Source organism: Oncorhynchus tshawytscha, linkage group LG33 (assembly GCF_018296145.1).
Source record: "Oncorhynchus tshawytscha isolate Ot180627B linkage group LG33, Otsh_v2.0, whole genome shotgun sequence".
Lineage (NCBI taxonomy): Eukaryota > Metazoa > Chordata > Actinopteri > Salmoniformes > Salmonidae > Oncorhynchus > Oncorhynchus tshawytscha.
The window spans coordinates 7438755-7456321 of NC_056461.1; the positions used below are offsets into that span (position 1 = coordinate 7438755).

The 17567-nt window shown below is 44.7% G+C and overlaps 1 long non-coding RNA gene across 1 annotated transcript; it reads right to left on the minus strand.

Annotated features, from left to right (window-relative positions):
- Window positions 1–238: 238 nt before the first annotated feature.
- Window positions 239–17207, minus strand: LOC112230816. Its single transcript, XR_002950376.2, has 8 exons — window positions 16848–17207; window positions 16599–16756; window positions 16287–16458; window positions 15885–16122; window positions 15651–15720; window positions 1657–1806; window positions 1047–1175; window positions 239–492 (listed from the first exon to the last, which is right to left on the minus strand). It is a non-coding gene; the product is annotated as an uncharacterized LOC112230816 (long non-coding RNA).
- Between the last annotated feature and the right edge of the window lie 360 nt (window positions 17208–17567).

Here is a 17567-nt window from a genome sequence, read left to right on the forward strand (position 1 = left end):
TGTAAGCTAACACACAGACACACACACACACCTGTGTAGGAGATCCTGGTAGCTCTGAGGTTGATGCCAGCCAGTTGAAGGGGTTTGCAGTGGAGTAACTTGAGGCATCGCTTATCAACAAAAAAGAAAATGGCAACATTTGATTGAACCTTTATATAACTAGGCAAGTCGGTTCAGAACAAATTCGTATTTACAATGACGGCCTACCCCGGCCAAAACAGGACGACGCTGGGCCAATTGTGCACCGCCCTATAGGACTCCCAATCACGGCTGGATGTGATACAGCCTAGATTTGAACCAGGGACTGTAGTAACGCCTCTTGCACTGAGTTGCAGTGCCTTGGACCACTGCACCACTCGGGGGCCGCTCATGTTCTACAGAAAGTCACTCAGGAGGACGTCTCTAGTCTTTGGTCCAGCCACAGCCAACACCCCAATGTCCTCTGTCACGTTAGAGATGTCTACGTTATCCCTCCTTCTGTCTCCTATCCACCTGGGTTAGAGAGGGATCCATAGGGTTATATGGTTAAACTTAACATTTCAAGGAATAGAAACGCCTGCACAATGTCGATTCAATTAATCCACCAATCAAAGTCTCCATTAAGGACTTGATCAGTTGAATACGGTGTTCTACTGCAGGGCTGGAGCAAATCCATTGACCCACAGGGCCCTTGGTGGAGAAGATTGGCCACCTCTGCCTGCCCTGCCGTAAGGCTGCAGTGCAGATTTCCTGACTGTCAGTGTTCTCCTGATACCACTAGGGGGCGAAATACAATACTAAGCTGTCTCAGGGTGTGTGAGAGAGCTGAATGAATAGGAGATGAATTCGTTTTTAATGTGCTGTTCCCTATTGGAGCAGAGAGAGGGGGCGTTTACATTAACAGCTGCTGTGAGGAGTTGGAGTACAGAGTTATACTAGCAGTGTTTTCTATGTGGGTTAGAATAATGTTATATAATGGGATATTGAATCATGTTATATGGGATGGTTTGACTCTACACCTGGCCTGAGCTGCTTAGAGTCTGTCCGTCTGTCTCCGTGTGTGTTACCTGAGGTCGTGCAGTTCTGATCCGGTCCTGTGATGAGGAGGAACTCTCCAGGTGCGAGCGGGGTAATGGTGACCTCAGTGTAGACTCTCCGAGTGGGGTTCGACATATGGTTGATGTTAATTAGGCCCACTTGACAGGGGAGAGAGAGGAACATAAATATACTTCCTAAGCCCAACAACCTCAAACAGGTCATTATGTTCAAACTCAACACCGCCTCCTGTTGGCAGTAGTGAGTTTCATAGAGACTGGGAGTCATACAGTGGTGCAGTGAGTTGTCTATGAGAGTTAATGAGTTTAGCCTGGCATGAAGCAGTGGCACATTCAGTTTCTCTCACCTTGGGCATAGTGTTGGTGAGATACAGTAAGATGTGATATAAGAGAACATTGAGTACTAATACAGTGAGTTGTATATAGTGTTATCCTTACCTTGGGCATAGTGTTATCCTTACCTTGGGCATAGTGTTATCCTTACCTTGGGCATAGTGTTATCCTTACCTTGGGCATAGTGTTATCCTTACCTTGGGCATAGTGTTATCCTTACCTTGGGCATAGTGTTATCCTTACCTTGGGCATAGTGTTATCCTTACCTTGGGCATAGTGTTATCCTTACCTTGGGCATAGTGTTAGCGAACAGTCTGTCCAGTTGTTTTTGGGAGTCCTCCCCTTTAACCATGAACTTGCTGAAGGGTGTAAGGTCCACGACCTCAACCTTCTCCATCACCAGGTTAGACCGAACCAGTTGGTACGCCTGAAACTCGGCCTGGGGAGAACAGACAGACACTTGGGGGTTAGTTACTTGGTTTATTTCAGATGTAATGACTGAAAGTGGAAATCCATTCACAGTAGTGACTTCAGAGGAGGTGCTTACGGACTAGCGTTTCTTGATAAACTTACCACTGTGTTATAATAAAACAGTCATACAAGGATGGCTCTAGAAAGGAGACTATTCACTGCAAGTACGTACATGATGTTATGTCACTGGGCCCTTACACGGAAGGTTTCATAGTTTTCATATGGAAAAACTGTATTTTAATATACCATGGGCATCATTTAAAAAATAAATCCCACAGATGGTGCTAAATTCTCAGAGCCAATTAAAAGCTGAGTCAGCCACTGGTAGATGGCCAACTGAAAGCTAACCGTGAGTTGGATTGGCAAACGAGATCCTAACCTGGAGTTTGAACATGTCAATTTGGAATCTAACCTTGAGTTCGATCTCTCAATCGCCTCCATCTCTTAAAACAAGAGTGGTTTCAGACCAACACATGATGATGATGTGGGACTGATATTATCAGACTGTATAGAGTATTGAACAGTAAGTACAGAGCAGTATTTTCCCAAGGCATTACATGTGAATAAAAACTGGAAGCTGTCCAGCCTTTCCCCACCCTCAATCCCAAAAGGAAAGAATACCAAGTCCTCAAACAGTCTAACATACACACAGGAACACACAGCTGCACTGGGACAAAACACACACACAACATTGCTACAATGTGTGTGCATGTAGTGTCTTCACACTCAAGGATGCAGAGAGTTCCAGGCACAAAGGAGATAGTGATGTGCTAGACAGACAGCTTAGGAATTAAAAATTCCTAAAGCCACACTATGCTTTCCATATGTGTACACGCCATAAAACACATGAACCTGAACTTCCTTCACTACTGTCCACTGGCATGATGGTCCAGTAGTAGCAATAGTAGTGTAACATGATGGTCCAGTAGCAGTGTAACATGATTGTCCAGTAGCAGTAGTAGTGTAACATGATGGTCCAGTAGCAGTAGTAGTGTAACATGATGGTCCAGTAGTAGCAGTAGTAGTGTAACATGATGGTCCAGCAGTAGTAGTGTAACATGGTGGTCCAGTAGTAGCAGTAGTAGTGTAACATGGTGGTCCAGTAGTAGCAGTAGTAGTGTAACATGATGGTCCAGTAGTAGCAGTAGTAGTGTAACATTACTACTGGTCCAGTAGTAGTGTAACATTACTACTGGTCCAGTAGTAGTGTAACATGATGGTCCAGTAGCAGCAGTAGTAGTGTACCATGATGGTCCAGTAGTAGTGTACCAAGATGGTCCAGTAGTAGCAGTAGTAGTGTAACGTGATGGTCCAGTAGTAGCAGTATTAGTGTACCATGATGGTCCAGTAGTAGTGTACCAAGATGGTCCAGTAGTAGTGTAACATGATGGTCCAGTAGGAGCAGTAGTAGTGTAACGTGATGGTCCAGTAGTAGCAGTAGTAGTGTAACATGATGGTCCAGTAGTAGCAGTAGTAGTGTAACATGATGGTCCAGTAGCAGTAGTAGTGTAACATGATGGTCCAGTAGTAGCAGTAGTAGTGTAACATGATGGTCCAGCAGTAGTAGTGTAACATGATGGTCCAGCAGTAGTAGTGTAACATGGTGGTCCAGTAGTAGCAGTAGTAGTGTAACATGATGGTCCAGTAGTAGCATTAGTAGTGTAACATGATGGTCCAGTAGTAGCAGTAGTAGTGTAACATGATGGTCCAGTAGTAGCAGCAGTAGTGTAACATGATGGTCCAGTAGTAGCAGCAGAAGTGTAACATTACCACTGGTCCAGTAGTAGTGTAACATGATGGTCCAGTAGTAGTGTAAAATGATGGTCCAGTAGTAGTGTAACATGATGGTCCAGTAGTAGTGTAACATTACTACTGGTCCAGTAGTAGTGTAACATTACTACTGGTCCAGTAGTAGTGTAACATGATGGTCCAGTAGCAGCAGTAGTAGTGTAACATGATGGTCCAGTAGTAGCAGTAGTAGTGTAACATGATGGTCCAGTAGTAGCAGTAGTAGTGTACCATGATGGTCCAGTAGTAGTGTACCAAGATGGTCCAGTAGTAGCAGTAGTAGTGTAACATGATGGTCCAGTAGGAGCAGTAGTAGTGTAACGTGATGGTCCAGTAGTAGTAGCAGTAGTAGTGTACCAAGATGGTCCAGTAGTAGCAGTAGTAGTGTAACATGATGGTCCAGTAGGAGCAGTAGTAGTGTAACGTGATGGTCCAGTAGTAGCAGTAGTAGTGTAACGTGATGGTCCAGTAGTAGCAGTAGTAGTGTAACGTGATGGTCCAGTAGTAGCAGTAGTAGTGTACCATGATGGTCCAGTAGTAGTGTACCAAGATGGTCCAGTAGTAGCAGTAGTAGTGTAACATGATGGTCCAGTAGGAGCAGTAGTAGTGTAACGTGATGGTCCAGTAGTAGTAGCAGTAGTAGTGTACCAAGATGGTCCAGTAGTAGCAGTAGTAGTGTAACATGATGGTCCAGTAGGAGCAGTAGTAGTGTAACGTGATGGTCCAGTAGTAGCAGTAGTAGTGTAACGTGATGGTCCAGTAGTAGCAGTAGTAGTGTAACGTGATGGTCCAGTAGTAGCAGTAGTAGTGTAACATGATGGTCCAGTAGTAGTAGTGTAACATGATGGTCCAGCAGTAGTAGTGTAACATGGTGGTCCAGTAGTAGCAGTAGTAGTGTAACATGATGGTCCAGTAGTAGTGTAACATGATGGTCCAGTAGTAGCAGTAGTAGTGTAACATTACGACTGGTCCAGTAGTAGTGTAACATTACTACTGGTCCAGTAGTAGTGTAACATGATGGTCCAGTAGTAGCAGTAGTAGTGTAACATTACGACTGGTCCAGTAGTAGTGTAACATTACTACTGGTCCAGTAGTAGTGTAACATGATGGTCCAGTAGTAGCAGTAGTAGTGTAACATGATGGTCCAGTAGCAGCAGTAGTAGTGTAACATGATGGTCCAGTAGCAGCAGTAGTAGTGTAACATGATGGTCCAGTAGCAGCAGTAGTAGTGTAACATGATGGTCCAGTAGTAGCAGCAGTAGTGTAACATGATGGTCCAGTAGTAGCAGCAGTAGTGTAACATTACTACTGGTCCAGTAGTAGTGTAACATGATGGTCCAGTAGTAGTGTAAAATGATGGTCCATTAGTAGTGTAACATGATGGTCCAGTAGTAGCAGTAGTAGTGTAACATTACTACTGGTCCAGTAGTAGTGTAACATGATGGTCCAGTAGTAGTGTAAAATGATGGTCCATTAGTAGTGTAACATGATGGTCCAGTAGTAGCAGTAGTAGTGTAACATGATGGTCCAGTAGTAGCATGATGGTCCAGTAGTGTAAAATGATGGTCCAGTAGTAGCAGTAGTAGTGTAACATGATGGTCCAGTAGTAGCAGTAGTAGTGTAACATGATGGTCCAGTAGTAGCAGTAGTAGTGTACCATGATGGTCCAGTAGTAGCAGTAGTAGTGTACCATGATGGTCCAGTAGTAGTGTAACATTACTACTGGTCCAGTAGTAGTGTAACATGATGGTCCAGTAGCAGCAGTAGTAGTGTAACGTGATGGTCCAGTAGTAGCAGTAGTAGTGTAACATGATGGTCCAGTAGTAGCAGTAGTGTAACATGATGGTCCAGTAGTAGTGTAACATGATGGTCCAGTAGTAGCAGTAGTAGTGTAACATGATGGTCCAGTAGCAGCAGTAGTAGTGTAACATGATGGTCCAGTAGTAGCAGTAGTAGTGTAACATGATGGTCCAGTAGTAGCAGTAGTAGTGTAACATTACTACTGGTCCAGTAGTAGTGTAACATTACTACTGGTCCAGTAGTAGTGTAACATGATGGTCCAGTAGCAGATGGTCAGTAGTAGTGTAACATGATGGTCCAGTAGTAGCAGTAGTAGTGTAACATGATGGTCCAGTAGTAGCAGTAGTAGTGTAACATGATGGTCCAGTAGTAGCAGTAGTAACATGATGGTCCAGTAGTAGCATGATGGTGGTCCAGTAGTAGTGTACCAAGATGGTCCAGTAGTAGCAGTAGTAGTGTAACATGATGGTCCAGTAGTAGCAGTAGTAGTGTAACATGATGGTCCAGTAGTAGCAGTAGTAGTGTACCATGATGGTCCAGTAGTAGTGTAACATTACTACTGGTCCAGTAGTAGTAACATGATGGTCCAGTAGGAGCAGTAGTAGTGTAACGTGATGGTCCAGTAGTAGCAGTATTAGTGTACCATGATGGTCCAGTAGTAGTGTACCAAGATGGTCCAGTAGTAGCAGTAGTAGTGTAACATGATGGTCCAGTAGGAGCAGTAGTAGTGTAACGTGATGGTCCAGTAGTAGCAGTAGTAGTGTAACATGATGGTCCAGTAGTAGCAGTAGTAGTGTAACACGATGGTCCAGTAGCAGTAGTAGTGTAACATGATGGTCCAGCAGTAGTAGTGTAACATGGTGGTCCAGTAGTAGCAGTAGTAGTGTAACATGGTGGTCCAGTAGTAGCAGTAGTAGTGTAACATGATGGTCCAGTAGTAGCAGTAGTAGTGTAACACGATGGTCCAGCAGTAGTAGTGTAACATGATGGTCCAGCAGTAGTAGTGTAACATGGTGGTCCAGTAGTAGCAGTAGTAGTGTAACATGGTGGTCCAGTAGTAGCAGTAGTAGTGTAACATGATGGTCCAGTAGTAGCAGTAAGTGTAACATGGTGGTCCAGTAGTAGCAGTAGTAGTGTAACATGATGGTCCAGTAGTAGCAGTAGTAGTGTAACATGATGGTCCAGTAGTAGCAGCAGTAGTGTAACATGATGGTCCAGTAGTAGCAGCAGTAGTGTAACATGATGGTCCAGTAGTAGCAATAGTAGTGTAACATGATGGTCCAGTAGCAGTGTAACATGATGGTCCAGTAGCAGTAGTAGTGTAACATGATGGTCCAGTAGTAGCAGTAGTAGTGTAACATGGTGGTCCAGTAGTAGCAGTAGTAGTGTACCAAGATGGTCCAGTAGTAGCAGTAGTAGTGTAACATGATGGTCCAGTAGTAGCAGTAGTAGTGTAACATGATGGTCCAGTAGGAGCAGTAGTAGTGTAACGTGATGGTCCAGTAGTAGCAGTAGTAGTGTAACATGATGGTCCAGTAGTAGCAGCAGTAGTGTAACATGATGGTCCAGTAGTAGCAGCAGTAGTGTAACATTACTACTGGTCCAGTAGTAGTGTAACATGATGGTCCAGTATTAGTGTAAAATGATGGTCCAGTAGTAGTGTAACATGATGGTCCAGTAGTAGCAGTAGTAGTGTAACATTACTACTGGTCCAGTAGTAGTGTAACATTACTACTGGTCCAGTAGTAGTGTAACATGATGGTCCAGTAGCAGCAGCAGTAGTGTAACATGATGGTCCAGTAGTAGCAGCAGTAGTGTAACATTACTACTGGTCCAGTAGTAGTGTAACATGATGGTCCAGTAGTAGTGTAAAATGATGGTCCATTAGTAGTGTAACATGATGGTCCAGTAGTAGCAGTAGTAGTGTAACATTACTACTGGTCCAGTAGTAGTGTAACATGATGGTCCAGTAGTAGTGTAAAATGATGGTCCATTAGTAGTGTAACATGATGGTCCAGTAGCAGCAGTAGTAGTGTAACATGATGGTCCAGTAGTAGCAGTAGTAGTGTAACATGATGGTCCAGTAGTAGCAGTAGTAGTGTAACATGATGGTCCAGTAGTAGCAGTAGTAGTGTACCATGATGGTCCAGTAGTAGTGTACCAAGATGGTCCAGTAGTAGTAGTAGCAGTAGTAGTGTAACGTGATGGTCCAGTAGTAGCAGTAGTAGTGTAACATGATGGTCCAGTAGTAGTGTAACATGATGGTCCAGTTGTAGCAGTAGTGTAACAAGATGGTCCAGTAGTAGTGTAACATGATGGTCCAGTAGTAGCAGTAGTAGTGTAACATGATGGTCCAGTAGCAGTAGTAGTGTAACATGATGGTCCAGTAGTAGCAGTAGTAGTGTAACATGATGGTCCAGCAGTAGTAGTGTAACATGATGGTCCAGCAGTAGTAGTGTAACATTGTGGTCCAGTAGTAGCAGTAGTAGTGTAACATTGTGGTCCAGTAGTAGCAGTAGTAGTGTAACATGGTGGTCCAGTAGTAGCATTAGTAGTGTAACATGATGGTCCAGTAGTAGCAGTAGTAGTGTAACATGATGGTCCAGTAGTAGCAGCAGTAGTGTAACATTACTACTGGTCCAGTAGTAGTGTAACATGATGGTCCAGTAGTAGTGTAACATTACTACTGGTCCAGTAGTAGTGTAACATGATGGTCCAGTAGTAGCAGTAGTAGTGTAACATTACGACTGGTCCAGTAGTAGTGTAACATTACTACTGGTCCAGTAGTAGTGTAACATGATGGTCCAGTAGCAGCAGTAGTAGTGTAACATGATGGTCCAGTAGTAGCAGCAGTTGTGTAACATGATGGTCCAGTAGTAGCAGCAGTAGTGTAACATTACTACTGGTCCAGTAGTAGTGTAACATGATGGTCCAGTAGTAGTGTAAAATGATGGTCCATTAGTAGTGTAACATGATGGTCCAGTAGTAGCAGTAGTAGTGTAACATTACTACTGGTCCAGTAGTAGTGTAACATGATGGTCCAGTAGTAGTGTAAAATGATGGTCCATTAGTAGTGTAACATGATGGTCCAGTAGCAGCAGTAGTAGTGTAACATGATGGTCCAGTAGTAGCAGTAGTAGTGTAACATGATGGTCCAGTAGTAGCAGTAGTAGTGTACCATGATGGTCCAGTAGTAGCAGTAGTAGTGTACCATGATGGTCCAGTAGTAGTGTAACATTACTACTGGTCCAGTAGTAGTGTGACATGATGGTCCAGTAGCAGCAGTAGTAGTGTAACGTGATGGTCCAGTAGTAGCAGTAGTAGTGTAACATGATGGTCCAGTAGTAGCAGTAGTGTAACATGATGGTCCAGTAGTAGTGTAACATGATGGTCCAGTAGTAGCAGTAGTAGTGTAACATGATGGTCCAGTAGCAGCAGTAGTAGTGTAACATGATGGTCCAGTAGTAGCAGTAGTAGTGTAACATGATGGTCCAGTAGTAGTGTAACATGATGGTCCAGCAGTAGTAGTGTAACATGATGGCCCAGCAGCAGTAGTGTAACATGATGGTCCAGTAGTAGCAGTAGCAGTGTAACATGATGGTCCTCTAGCAGCAGCAGTGTAACATGATGGTCCAGCAGTAGTAGTGTAACATGATGGTCCAGCAGTAGTAGTGTAACATGATGGTCCAGCAGCAGTAGTGTAACATGATGGTCCAGTAGCAGTAGTAGTGTAACATGATGGTCCAGTAGTAGTGTAACATGATGGTCCAGCAGTAGTAGTGTAACATGATGGTCCAGCAGTAGTAGTGTAACATGATGGTCCAGCAGTAGTAGTGTAACATGATGGTCCAGCAGTAGTAGTGTAACATGATGGTCCAGCAGTAGTAGTGTAACATGATGGTCCAGTAGTAGCAGTAGTGTAACATGATGGTCCAGTAGTAGTGTAACATGATGGTCCAGTAGTAGCAGTAGTAGTGTAACATGATGGTCCAGTAGCAGAAGTGTAACATGATGGTCCAGTAGTAGTAGTGTAACATGATGGTCCAGTAGCAGCAGTAGTAGTTTAACATGATGGTCCAGTAGTAGTGTAACATGATGGTCCACTAGCAGCAGTAGTAGTGTAACATGATGGTCCAGTAGTAGCAGTAGTAGTGTAACATGATGGTCCAGTCATAGTGTAACATGATGGTCCAGTCATAGTGTAACATGATGGTCCAGTAGTAGTGTAACATGGTGGTCCAGTAGTAGCAGTAGTAGTGTAACATGGTGGTCCAGTAGTAGTGTACCATGATGGTCCAGTAGTAGTGTAACATGATGGTCCAGTAGTAGCAGTAGTAGTGTAACATGATGGTCCAGTAGTAGCAGTAGTAGTGTAACATGATGGTCCAGTAGTAGCAGTAGTAGTGTAACATGATGGTCCAGTAGTAGCAGTAGTAGTGTAACATGATGGTCCAGTAGTAGCAGTAGTAGTGTAACATGATGGTCCAGTAGTAGCAGTAGTAGTGTAACATGATGGTCCAGTAGTAGCAGTAGTAGTGTAACATGATGGTCCAGTAGTAGCAGTAGTAGTGTAACATGATGGTCCAGTAGTAGCAGTAGTAGTGTAACATGATGGTAGTAGTAGTGTAACATGATGGTCCAGTAGTAGCAGTAGTAGTGTAACATGATGGTCCAGTAGCAGCAGTAGTAGTGTAACATGATGACCCAGTAGTAGCAGTAGTAGTGTAACATGATGGTCCAGTAGTAGTGTAACATGATGGTCCAGTAGTATCAGTAGTATAACATGATGGTCCAGTAGCAGCAGTAGTGTAACATGATGGTCCAGTAGCAGTAGTAGTGTAACATGATGGTCCAGTAGCAGCAGTAGTGTAACATGATGGTCCAGTAGTAGCAGTAGTGTAACATGATGGTCCAGTAGCAGCAGTAGTGTAACATGATGGTCCAGTAGCAGTAGTAGTGTAACATGATGGTCCAGTAGCAGTAGTAGTGTAACATGATGGTCCAGTAGTAGCAGTAGTGTAACATGATGGTCCAGTAGTAGTGTAACATGATGGTCCAGTCATAGTGTAACATGATGGTCCAGTAGTAGCAGTAGTAGTGTAACATGATGGTCCAGTAGTAGCAGTAGTGTAACATGATGGTCCAGTAGTAGCAGTAGTAGTGTAACATGATGGTCCAGTAGCAGTAGTAGTGTAACATGATGGTCCAGTAGTAGTGTAACATGATGGTCCAGTAGTACCAGTAGTAGTGTAACATGATGGTCCAGTAGCAGCAGTGGTAGTGTAACGTGATGGTCCAGTACTAGTGTAACATGATGGTCCAGTAGTAGTAGTAGAGGTGTAACATGATGGTCCAGTAGCAGCAGTAGTAGTGTAACATGATGGTCCAGTAGCAGCAGTAGTAGTGTAACGTGATGGTCCAGTAGTAGTGTAACATGATGGTCCAGTAGTAGCAGTAGTAATGTAACATGATGGTCCAGTAGCAGCAGTAGTAGTGTAACATGGTCTAGTAGTATCAGTAGTAGTGTACCATGATGGTCCAGTAGTAGCAGTAGTAGTGTAACATGATGGTCCAGTAGTAGCAGTAGTAGTGTAACATGATGGTCCAGTAGTAGCAGTAGTAGTGTAACATGATGGTCCAGTAGTAGCAGTAGTAGTGTAACATGATGGTCCAGTAGTAGCAGTACTAGTGTAACATGATGGTCCAGTAGTAGCAGTAGTAGTGTAACATGGTGGTCCAGCAGTAGCAGTAGTGTAACATGAAGGTCCAGCAGTAGCAGTGTAACATGATGGTCCAGTAGTAGTGTAACATGAGGGTCCAGTAGTAGCAGTAGTAGTGTAACATGATTGTCCAGTAGTAGCAGTAGTAGTGTAACATGATGGTCCAGTAGCAGCAGTAGTAGTGTAACATGATGGTCCAGTAGCAGCAGTAGTAGTGTAACATGATGGTCCAGTAGTAGTGTAATATGATGGTCCAGTAGCAGCAGTAGTAGTGTAACATGATGGTCCAGTAGTAGCAGTAGTAGTGTAACATGATGTTCCAGTAGTAGTGTAACATGGTGGTCCAGTAGTAGCAGTAGTAGTGTACCATGGTGGTCCAGTAGTAGCAGTAGTAGTGTACCATGATGGTCCAGTAGTAGCAGTAGTAGTGTACCATGATGGTCCAGTAGTAGCAGTAGTAGTGTACCATGATGGTCCAGTAGTAGCAGTAGTAGTGTAACATGATGGTCCAGTAGTAGCAGTAGTAGTGTAGCATGATGGTCCAGTAGTAGCAGTAGTAGTGTAACATGATGGTCCAGTAGTAGCAGTAGTAGTGTAACATGATGGTCCAGTAGTAGCAGTAGTGTGACATGATGGTCCAGTAGTAGTGTAACATGATGGTCCAGTAGCAGCAGTAGTAGCGTAACATGATGGTCCAGCAGCAGTAGTGTAACATGATGGTCCAGTAGTAGCAGTCATAGTGTAACATGATGGTCCAGTAGTAGCAGTAGTAGTGTAACATGATGGTCCAGTAGTAGCAGTAGTGTAACATGATGGTCCAGTAGTAGCAGTAGTAGTGTAACATGATGGTCCAGCAGCAGTAGTGTAACATGATGGTCCAGTAGTAGTGTAACATGATGGTCCAATAGTAGCAGTAGTAGTGTAACATGATGGTCCAGTAGAAGCTGTAGTAGTGTAACATGATGGTCCATTAGCAGCAGTAGTAGTTTAACAGGATGGTCCAGTAGCAGCAGTAGTAGTGTAACATGATGGTCCAGTAGTAGCAGTAGTAGTGTAACATGATGGTCCAGTAGTAGCAGTAGTACTGTAACATGGTGGTCCAGTAGTAGCAGTAGTAGTGTAACATGGTGGTCCAGTAGTAGTGTAACATGGTGGTCCAGTAGTAGCAGTATTAGTGTAACATGATGGCCCAGTAGTAGCAGTAGTAGTGTAACATGATGGCCCAGTAGTAGCAGTAGTAGTGTAACATGATGGTCCAGTAGTAGCAGTAGTAGTGTAACATGATGGTCCAGTAGTAGCAGTAGTAGTGTAACATGATGGTCCAGTAGTAGCAGTAGTAGTGTAACATGATGGTCCAGTAGTAGTGTAACATGATGGTCCAGTAGTAATGTAACGTGATGGTCCAGTAGTAGCTCTAGTAGTGTAACATGATGGTCCAGTAGTAGCAGTAGTAGTGTAACATGATGGTCCAGTAGTAGTGTAACATGATGGTCCAGTAGTAGTAGCAGCAGTAGTGTAACATGATGGTCCAGTAGTAGCAGCAGCAGTAGTGTAACATGATGGTCCAGTAGCAGCAGTAGTAGTGTAACATGATGGTCCAGTAGTAGCAGTGGTTATGTAACATCAAATTAAATGTTATTTGTCGCATACAACAGGTGCTTACTTACAAGCTTAACCAACAATGCAGTTTTATGAAAGATAATTGTTGAGCAAAAAATAGATAAGTTAAAAATAACAAATAGTTAAAGAGCAGCAGCGACGCTATATACATGCTGTACTGGTACAGAGCCATTTGATTAGCTGTTCAGGAGTCTTATTGCTTGGGGGTAGAAGCTGTTAAAAAGCCTTTTGGGGCCTCCCTGGTGGTGCAGTGGTCTAAGACTCTGGCCTCCAGAGACTCTGGGTTCGAGCCCAGGCTCTGTCGCAGCCGGCCGCGACCGGGAGGTCCATGGGGCGATGCACAATTTGCCTAGCGTTGTCCGGGTTAGGGAGGGTTTGGCCTGTAGGATATTCTTGTCTTATCCCGCATTAGCGACTCCTGTGGCAGGCAGGGCGCAGTGCACGCTGACCAGGTCGGTAGGGGCACAGTGTTTCCTCCGACACAATGGTGCGGCTGAATTCCGGGTTGGATACTCGCTGTGTTAAGAAGCAGTGTGGCTTGGTTGGGTTGTGTTTCGGAGGATGCGTGACTCTCGACCTTCGTCTCTCCCAAGCCCGTACGGGAGTTGTAGAGATGAGACAAGATAGTAACTACTAAAACAATTGGATACTACGAAATTGGGGTGAAAAAAGGGGGTACGTTTTTATTTAAAAAGCCTTTTGGACCTAGACTTGGTGCTCCGGTACCGCTTGCCCTGCAGTAGCAGAGAGAACAGTCTATGACTAGGGTGGCTGGAGTCTTTCACGATTTTTAGGGCCTTCCTCTTACACCGCCTGGAGGTCCTGGATGGCAGGAAGCTTTGCCCCAGTGATGTACTGGGCTGTCCGCACTGTACGCACTCCTTTTCCTGTAGTCCACAATCATCTTATTTGATCACGTTGAGGGAAAGGTTCTTATCCTAGCACCACCAGGTCTCTGACCTCCTCCCTATAGGCTGTCTCATCGTTGTCGGTGATCAGGCCTACCGCTATTGTGTTGTCGGCAAACTTCATGATGGTGTTGGAGTTGTGCCTGGCCATGCAGTCAAGGGTGAACAAGGAGTACAGGAGGGGACTGAGCACGCACCCCTGAGGGGCCCCCGTGTTGAGGATCAGCATGGCAGATGTGTTGTTATCTACCCTTACCACCTGGGGGCGACCCATCAGGAAGTCCAGGATCCAGTTGCAGAGGGAGGTTTTTAGTCCCAGGGTCCTTAGCTAAGTGATGAGCTTTGACAGCACTATTGTGTTGACTACAGCTCAGTGTTCAATCAATAGCATTCTCACCTATGTCTTCCTTTTCCCCAGTTCGGAAAGGGCAGTGTAAAATGCAATAGAGACTGCATCATCTGTAGATCTGTTGGGGCGGTATGCAAATTTGAGTGGGTCTAGGGTTTCTGGGATAATGGTGTTGATGTGAGCCATGACCAGCCTTCATGGCTACAGACGTGAGTGAGTGCTACGGGTCAGTAGTCATTTAGGCAGGTTACCTTAGTGTTCTTGGGCACAGGGACTATGGTGGTCTGCTTGAAACATGTTGGTATTACAGACTCAGTCAGGGACAGGTTGAAAATGTCAGTGAAGACACTTGCCAGTTGGTCTGCGCATGCTCAGAGTACACCTCCTGGTAATTTACCTGTTTAAAGGTCTTACTCACATCGGCTACGGAGAGCGTGATCACAGTCGTCTGGAACTGCTGATGCTCTCATGCATGCTTCAGTGTTGCTTGCCTCGAAACGAGTATAGAAGTAATTTAGCTCGTCTGGTAGGCTCATGTCACTAGGCAGCTTGCGTTTTGCTTTCCTTTGTAGTCTGTAATAGTTTGCAAGCCCTGCCACATCCAACGAGCGTCGGAGCCTTTGTAGTACGATTCAAGCTTAGTCCTATTTTGACACTTTGTCTATTTGATGGTTTGTCTGCGGGCATAGCGAGATTTCTTATAAGCGTCCGGGTTAGAGTCCCGCTCCTTGAAAACGTCAGCTCTACCCTTTAGTTCAGTGCGGACGTTGCCTGTAATCCATAGCTTCTGGTTGGGGTATGTATGTACGGTAACAGTGGGGACGACGTCATCGATGCACTTATTGATTGAAGCCAGTGACTGAGGTGGTGTACTCCTCAATGCCATCAGAAGAATCCCAGAACATATTCCAGTCTGTGCTAGCAAAACAGTCCTGTAGCTTAGCATCTGCGTCATCTGACTACTTCTTTATTGACGAGTCACTGGTGCTTCCTGCTTTAGTTTTTGCTTGTAAGCAGGAATCAGGAGGATATAATTATGGTCAGATTTACCAAATGGAGGGCGAGGCAGAGCTTTGTACGTGTCTCTGTGTGTGGAGTAAAGGTGGTCTACAGTTTTTTCCTCTGGTTGCACATTTAACATGCTGGTTGAAATTAGGCCACTAGAAGAAATGAATTAGGCCACTAGAAGAAATGAATTAGGCCACTAGAAGAAATGAATTAGGCCACTAGAAGAAATGAATTAGGCCACTAGAAGAGCTGCCTCTGGATGAGTGTTTTCCTGTTTGCTTATGGCCTTATACAGCTCATTGAGTGCCAGCATCGGTTAGGGGTTGTAAATGGACAGCTATGAAAAATATAGATGAAAACTCTCTTGGTAAATGGTGTGGTCTACAGCTTATCATGAGATACTCTACCTCAGGTGAGGTTTATGATTTTGGGGTGGAGCGAAAGGTGTCCGCAACCTGCACTAATAAATTGGGAAACGATGCTTAACGCTCAGTGGTAGTGTCATACTTGTATTGATTGACTGATTGACCGGGTATCTTATTGTATCCTGCAATGTATCCAGGCTTATATAACCAGTGTGGTCTTTCCCAGCCAGCATGGAAGCCCATGGAAGCCTTACCTTTTAGTAGCTCATACACTGATCCTGTGGGTCGGACGGCCCGCAAAACACTCCTCTTTAGAGTAGCCTGCTGAGGGAGGGAGGGAGATAGAAATTAAAACATTAATTTTCAACATTCTTTAGTAAACATGCCTTTACTTCAACCAGTAAAGATATCCCATTCATTGAAAACCCACTCACCCATTGTCCAAAATCCTTTTCTACTATAGGCCAGTGAGGGTAGAGAGTACTCACCTACTTTGTTGAATCCATAGGACTCTGACCTTGGTACACATATAGGGTACCGTTGTCCATTTGCCATTGAGGTCATAGAGGGGGGGGTCCCCAGTCACAATCCAATCACTGAGGAACTTCCCGATGCCACCACCGTGGATCATCCCATACCTGGGACATCGCACACAGTCGGACCATGCGGTAATGCCTTTGACCTTCAACCTCCCACTCCCAGTCAACCAAACGTAACAAGGCTTACCTAGTTTTTACAGCAGGGAAGATGGTAAGACCTTCAGAATTAAGAACTTTCACACTACACCATCCAATCACATCAATTTACTTCAGCATCCACCCCTGACCCCAACCCATTGCGCAGAGCTCCCCCAAACAAACACTTGCACACAATCCCACTCCTATGTTTACCCGAAGCCGATGCCGGTCCAGTGGTTGCCTGCGCCCTGGGCAGGAGGTCAGGAGTGGAGGTGATTGGTCCAGACACAGTGTTGATGATGTCCGCATTCTTCACCACAGGTACCATCTCCATGTCCATCTCCACATGGTCCATGATACGGTCCTGGTCTGACTCAAACAGCTCCTTACCAAAACATGTACAACACACACACACACACACACAGAGTAGTACAACTGAGGTTAGGCATACAGAGAGGTAGAGAGGGAGTCTGTGTGAGAGAGAGTGGGACAGAGTGAAAGAGAGAGCAAGATAGACAGACAGACCTGGTGGTACTCCATTTGTAACCCAGGAGTCCTGCAGCACAATCTTCTCTCTCTCGTAGGGCCCAAACAGCAGTCCGTCTCTCTCTCTCTCCTGTCTGAGGTATTATGAGCCCTCCAGGTCCCTGATCACTGGCAGCTCTGTCTTCAGGGCCTTTCACCTAGGCACAACAAAACATATCAAAATGTATTAATCATCTAATTAAACATCACAACACATGTTACTTTAAAACAATTTAATTAAATGAGTACCTCAGGCACTGTTGCTTTGACAGCATACTGGTGATGGACAGGGATAGTGGGGTGCTCAAAGCCAATCAGCTGGCCAATTTCCCGGGACCAGATTCCTATAGACCAATTAAAGAACAGTAATTATTTCATGGTCTGAAAAGGTGCACCTTCAGTGGGGTCAATAGAAACCAGAAACATCCAGGTTTTTTTCAGGGGAAAGGAAGGAGAGCCTGTGACGCGACTTCCGCTTTTGGACGTGCGCCTTGCTGTTTACAGACTCCACCCCAGTGAAACATATCAGATGCCTAAAAATAGCGCCAGTCTTTCTTCGAGATGAAGACACTACATACCAATTTTGTTGATGTCATTATTGCTAGATAAAGCTAGCTCATATTTGGCTAGCAGCTAGCTACGGCACGTGTTCGCTTGCTCTCTGAAAATGTTTCCATGCGGAAAATAAACAAGGCGACATTCCATCTTAACTCCTTCTGTTTCCCCCTCGTCATGACCAGAATATGGGGTATCCTGCTCAGGTGTTTATTTGACACCTCCTAGGTTAGGTTAGCATACATGTTTTGAGGAGACCAGGAAGCAGACACAGGAGTATGGAGAAAGACGCCAGTAGGGTGTAAACAGCCATCCTTGAACTGCCCCGGTCTCCACCGCAAGGAAAGCGAAACAAGTTTAAGAACAGAGCCTCACACACCGCTTCTTTCTGCCTTCTACTAACCCAGCCTTCAC